The sequence below is a fragment of the Papilio polytes genome, unplaced genomic scaffold, assembly GCF_000836215.1.
Source record: "Papilio polytes unplaced genomic scaffold, Ppol_1.0 DF823923.1, whole genome shotgun sequence".
Classification (NCBI taxonomy): domain Eukaryota; kingdom Metazoa; phylum Arthropoda; class Insecta; order Lepidoptera; family Papilionidae; genus Papilio; species Papilio polytes.
The window spans coordinates 3328963-3336181 of record NW_013525281.1 but is presented as its reverse complement, the minus strand read 5'-3'; the positions used below and the strand labels follow the sequence as shown (position 1 = coordinate 3336181).

General features: G+C 34.3%; 1 protein-coding gene across 1 annotated transcript in view; it reads right to left on the bottom strand.

The window, feature by feature from the left end:
• LOC106102100 (Down syndrome cell adhesion molecule-like protein Dscam2) overlaps positions 1–7219 on the bottom strand; it is a 108837-nt gene that overhangs the window by 94283 nt on the left and 7335 nt on the right. The window lies entirely within an intron of this gene.

Sequence of the window (7219 nt, the reverse complement as noted above, 5' to 3'; positions counted from 1 at the left end):
ATGAAGTTTCGTTCACCTGCCTCGTACTTCGGTGAAATGTTGCTAACAATTTCTATCAACCAATATCGACATTTCAAACCATCTAATGCTATGTATATTCTCCAAAAACATATCGCACTATAGTATAATACACAAAATAACGAAGCGTTTTTATTACATCAATAAGCTAAAGTTATCCGCAGAAGGCACATCGAATACATACTTCATTAAAATAATCGCAAATACTAGCTTTCGCCCATGATACCATGTGCAGGGAATTAATAAAACCAAAGTATCCTATGTGGTTCTCCAGACTATCCTCGACATCTGTGCCTAATTTCATCGAGATCCGTTTAACCGTTTAGGCTACAAACTCTAATAAACACTCATACAAACTGTCACGTTTATAATATTAGTAAGAAGTAAGATTAATTTCTTAGCTGAAAACTATACATGTCAATGAAAAATAAACCTCCTAGTTGGTAAAATAACAATATGGTTTTGTTAGTTTTGTAAGTGGAAACTCGAATGGTAGAATAAATTAGAACAGAATTAAAATTAAAATTTGACTGTAATAGTGAGAAACGGTAATTTTATTTGAATATTTTCTTTATACTAGCGCGACTCAACGCTCAGCGAAATTAAATCAAGTTTACGGGGAAACTAAAATTTTGTCACATTGAATTTTCTGCAAGCTTGCTTTGTTTCATTTCACGCTACATTCAGGTTGAAACGGTTGAGTTTAGATTAAAGTGTTTGCTTCAAACCTTCAGTTCAATTTCATCATATCAAAACTTCGTCTTATTGCAGAAACATTGTTATTTAGATAAAGCTATCAACATATAGTTTTGATTGGAATCCTCGGCTTTTTTTTATATCATAAGGTGGCAAACGAACAAGCGGCTACCTGAATCAGCTCAAATGGCGAAGCGACCGTTCCCCATAGATATCTACAATAGCGGTTGCGTTGCCTACTCTTAATCGACGAAGGAGAAGACTATGCGTCTCCTGCACCGTAAAATCCACGTTCCCTCTCCATCCTTTTCTTATAAGAAAAAGGGTGGGAAGAAAAAGAAACTAAAACTAGGCCTCCGGTACCACGCTCTTCAGACGAAACGCGGAATTTCCCCCACGCCACGCCTAGCTTCTGCGTGGTCGTAGTATTTCACCGGGCGAGCCGTCCCATTCGTGTGAAGATGTTAAAGTGGTAGAACCACTGTTTATTCAATAATTATTGCTTTTGTAATTATTCACTTTTGGCTATATATTTTCACCCTATTAAAAAGGGGTAAATGAATTGGAAAAGTACCTTCGTGCGGGAAAGGGACTATAAACTACACGGTGACAACATCAAGGACGCATGGTTGCCATGGAAACAGCAATTGTTTTCCAATTTCAAAGGCTTTCGTTGTCAATTGTGCATTAGAATTTTGAAAAAATAAAGTTTTTATAATTCCATGCGAAGGAAATCCCACGGGATCAGCTTGTACAATAATAAAGCTAAGAATTTGAATTTCACATAGCAGATTGTTAACGCTAAACGTAAGCTTCAATATATATGTATAGCTTGTAGGTAAACACGCTGGCTCTGTGCGAGGTGTAATTTATGGGTAGTTATTAATGAGGCAAACGCCGCACTGGACCCAATGAAACTTGAACATGGGGACGCACAAACTGAACATTTATCTCCAAAGGAAATATTGCTAAAGCCATTTTACGTTTACTATTTTGAACTTTTATTTAAGTGTGAATAGTTTTCGTATTTACAAAATTTGTATGTGATTTTTGAGATACTCTACATATCTAATACAAATTGTTACGAAATTTTCCCACAAATATTCGTGATAAACCCCCAGATGTATCAGAGGAATAACAAAAGAATCGCGCCGCACGCTCCAAAAAAACGTATTTTCATTTACGACAGTTTTCCTTTTTAGCATCCATGTCACACATTAGCTTAATTAGCATTAGTTACGCTAAGCCAGTGATTTTTAGAGCTACTTATAGAGGTTTTGAGGACGTTTATTTTTTAATAACCTTTGTCAGTGATTTTCGTATTGCTGTAACGTAATATTGATTCTGAAGCCAATTGCCTTACACTCCACACTAACTACATCTATGAAGTCGTTTACATTTATGTTAATTCACGGTTTTTCATATTTGAAATAGCGTGTCCTTCTATTCAAACTTTATTATCCAGAAAATGTATACTTCTGCATTTTATTCATCATGTAAAATAGTACAATTCATTACTAACAACTATATTTATTTTCAAGTTTAACTCAAGAAGTACTTATTGCGTTACAAAAAAGCATTTTCAAAGCTACCTTCAGTAGCTTTCGCACGTTAACAAACAAAAGTAACAAGCTAAAGTGAATTAGTGCCGGCTGCGATACCTTATATTGCCTATTACCGACGTAATTTAGTAATTCAGACGGTAAATTGCAGCTGCCGCAAACAATTTGGAGTGATTAACCAATTCCACCAGCCGCCAGGCCGTCATCCGTACAACACTGCCTCATTAGGTTCTTCAATAACACTTTATTTCTGTTTTCCTTACATCTGTTACCTTCCTTACAATGTACAACACTAGCGACCGTAGACTCACCCTCGTGGCAAAGGATATATAATATAAGATACGCACAGGCGAAAAGAGACACGTGGAAAACAGATCCGATTCTAATCTCTTTTCTCTCGTACAAAGCCAGTTAAACATGCCCAGTTTTGCCTACACATGATAGATTTATCTGAACTATCTGACTGTTTAGATATAACTGTGCGTGTGTAGCAGGCTTTAGTATTACCCTTTAATGTGGTAATACAACCTTTTTCTGATCTTCGAAATAACCTACCAGAATGTCACCAAAGTCTATCTAGTGATTTACGAGTAGATATCCACAAAGAAAAAATATAGTAATGTTTATTCCATTTTATATATTTAGATACTGTAACTTTAGATGATAAATTCCGAATTTTCGAAAACACAAAAAATAGGCTATTTGATACAAAGGAAAGTTATCAATTTTCACAGAATGTTAAAATGACAGCACCTTTGAAGTGAAAATGTAATAAGGAAGTACACGATATTGAATCAAGCGAATCAATTCAGCCGAATGTTTTATTTATCTTTTCTTATTTACTGTGAAATTACTTTCTCTGTTGGTTTTAATTTAAATTGTGTTTTACAATCTGTTGTTAAGAAAAACATAAGAGAAATTCAATTATTTTATAATAGAATGAATTTACAATTTATAAACAAATTACTAACAATATGTGCTTTTCTTTAGTAAATAAAACATCCGAGGTCAAAAGGTAAATCCATCAATAAGCAGAGACTTGTAAAGTGCAATAAATCTTGGTCAATATGCCAAACCCCGTAAGAAATAAAGTTAGACATGTAACAAATTGAAAAAAAATATTAAGGAAAAAGGTTTCTTTTCAATATTCGATAGGAAGATGTAAAGATAATTTACATTGTCATTAGTCAATAATGTTATTTTTATCCGTTATTTTAGAGTTGAAGCCCTCTAGCGTCTAAACTAAGCAACTTTAGATTCACGTTTAGGGTAAATAGTCGTATTTTTGGCCAAGAAATTTGTTATCTTTCGATCTATACGTCTTTTACAGATATGTATGTTAAATAGGAATAAGATATCCCAAGATCACAAGAATCACAACATTGATAACATAATTGGGGTCATAATATGAAACCATGACAAGTAAAAATCGTCAGTAATAACCTATCCTCTTTTCGGTGACACTATTTTTATTTCTTTGCTCCACTTAGCTTCAGAAGCTTTTATTTCCATAATTATTCTCTTGAAACAAATATACGCAAACGTTCACCTCGGATCTCGACCTATTTATGTTGCGCACAGAAACGAACCTTACTTTCTCTTACTTCTAACAAGCTGCCACATATATTTTTCTACTAGTCATATTTTTTCTTCATTCTGAGATTAGATTTATAATATTAAAGTAAACAAATACGTCTTCGGTTTTTTTTTTGTTTTTCACATATTAAGATTGTTGTCGACCCGTTCAACAGATGGCGCTAAATTAAAATAAGATTTCAACTTCGAAGCGGCAATTACAAAATCTGTATCATTCTTTGTTTTTTTTTAAAGAACCGGATTGAAACATAAAAATTTAATAAGAAATAAAATCTACGAAGGATTTTAAAAAACATTAAATTAGACAATGTTTTTTCATAAAAATTTCTCGACTTAACAGTTTCATTTAATTTTACAACGTATGCTTTTCATTTGGTAACAGCGCCGCGGGGACTTCCGTTTGATCTCGGCTAAAACCAGCCCCTCAGACAAACAGACTGTTTCATATTCTACCACTAATTACGCAACTTCGTGCACCGGGAAAGATATATAGATTTACGTAAAATGTGACTGTCGAAGTTCCTATAATTACAAATTAACGTAGACACAGAAATGTGTTTTTATTAGAAAAATGTTTAACGAAACCCATGAAAAACGTGAGTATCATTATCTTCCCGTCCTTATCCCGCTCATCTAGGGTATTCAGGTTTTCGTCCTGTATATAAAAATAACAAAATTTACCCAACAATGTCCACACAGTAAGAGGAAGATATATTTAAATACGATTAAAAATTAACGTGGACCGTATTGCGGGGCAGTTTCTCTGCCATCCATATTGTCACAAATGAATTTTGTATGCGTCCGGCGCGGCGCGGCTACAGTGTCAACTTGGATTTCTGTGTTACGTTTTAAGAGTGTTTAAAAGACTTTTTGGATTTATGTCAGTTGGCTTTGTGTGCTTTAGTGCCTCACTGTCGTATTCCTTAAGAGATTTTTTTACAATAAAAAGTTGGGAAACAAGAAATTGATGTGAAAGGTATTGTACTAAAATTGGGCATCCGGTACGCACACTCTTTAAACGAAACGCGGAATTAATTCTACTTCACGTCTGTCTTGTGTGGTCGTGGTATTGCACTGAGCGTGTCGACCCATTCGTGCGAAGATGTTAAAACAGATTCTACCACTGTCTAGTTTTAAGAAGGGAGTCTTTTAGTGTGAATTTCTCAAATTAATTCTACACCTAAAGATTTTGAGTGCTGCACTTTAGTATTTTAATAAACTATGTAAACTTTTTTATCTAAATAAGATAGATCAATATGGTTCTTTAACTTTTATGTTAATCTTTTGATGACTTTTTTTTATTAATTTAATACAGAATTAAGATTAACAGTATTTTTTTAAATATAATTGAAATAAATAAAAACAAATCTGTAAATTATAACAAAAGTATTGTTATAACAAAAGGTATTCGAAATATTTCATTTTAGCAATAACGCTAATAAAACACTACTCAACTTCCAAAATAGTCTAGAAGAATGACGTAACAAATCTTGTTTTACCAGCGTTTTACACGGAGGCTGGCAATAAGTACGGTAATGTCGTAATTTGGCACGTCAGGTGCAGCCGGCGGAGAGATTAACCCATTCGGTGACCCAAACCTACGTTTGCCAGAACTAAAAATATTTATCATCCAAATCGGGGTCTTGGTAGAGAACAAAAGTTTGTTATGACCACTTTCTCGTCGTATGATTATGTACAGTGAATTAATTAATGTTAGTAATAAAATAGAAAGAGCAAAATTAATTCAAGGCAGCAGACACTTGGTAATAGTTCCCGTATGTATACCTACCATCGTCCAGTTTTTCTAAAAGTCAGGTAATGTTCACTAGGTTTCAAAATAACTTCCCAACATCATCATACTATTATTATAAATGCGAAAGTTTAGATGGATGGATGTTTATTAGATTTTGTAGTCTAAACGGCTGAAAGGATTTCGATGAAATTTGGTATAGATGTAGAGAATAGTCTCAAGGAACACATAGGCTACTTACTTTTTGTTTTTTTTTGTAACTCCATTCGGAAGGAGTCGCAGGCGAAAGTTATTGTAAAATATTTAATACCCGACTTAATATTTAAACATTTGCACTATAAGTGTTGATTACTTTTTGACTGAGTATACTTTTTAAATCGTAAAGATTATAATAAAAACAGAAAAATCATAGTTGACATTGATGAAAGCCTTCGTCACATCAAATTTTCATTGTTCGCGCTGTGAATAGCAAAGAAAAACGTCAGCCGCCGGATGTCGTCGACTTTAATATTTGATCAAATAGAGATATATCCCTTGTTTTCACTGCTCACGATGCAGACTGTATCAGATTTAAGAATATTTTAAGCGATTAAATGAAATGACGCTTCCTACGTAAGCCACATTTTGCGATTTACATCTTGTTTTTTTTAAGATGATCTTAAAAGTTCTGGTGCTTTTATAAATTTGAAAGTTTTCTCTATCTCATGGTTATGTTTAAGCGACTTAAACAATCGTATTAACATTTAAATTATTAGCAAAGATTTTGAAATTCAAGAAAAAGACACTTAACGAGATGTTGTTTGTAATAAGGACAATGAATAATAAAATTTTACTATAATGTATTAGTAGTATAAAAGTAAAGTACCAAGACGTCAAAAAAACTAATATTTTTTATAAAAAAATCTGTAAAAATAGATCTAAAAACGGCGCGTGCGGACCGCGCAACCTCGGGGTCATATCACGTGCGTTTCAAACATACGATATGTTACGTCGGACCCATCGAGATTTCGTCATTGAGGCGCAAATACCCATGCCAGTAAAGTTGGGTAGTACATGGCACAATGCGTTCAATTCCATTGGTTCTATCCACACCATCTCGATGGCTGGCAGTCGAAATAACGGTCTGCCCTTGGTGGCATTACCTAAGCAGTACAACTTAGGGACCTTCAAGAAGCGAGCCTAAAGTCGGCGTTGATCTTCGATCTTTTGCCTCCTTTTCTTATAAAAGGTCAGTAAACAGTCTACAAGTTCCGTGTAATCTGGCATAAAAGCTAACGTTACCACCGCATGTAGCTGGCACGTGCTAGCTAGTAGCGGCCTCAAATCCAAAAGGCCAAGTCGCACAATATAAAGGAATAGAAACATATCGTAGTACAGATGTCTGTCAGATGGCGTATATTCAGAATATTAAAAGCTGAAACGTCAGCGACCTTTGAGTGGCAGAATTTATAAAGCAATGTGAGCGACAAGTGCACTCGCGTACCTTAATTCTGTCACCGCATTTCACGAGGCATTTTCCGACATTAATTAACTTCGTGCCTATCCTTGCATTTCAAATGTTGAATAATGTATTTACACCTTTGAAGTAACGGTACTA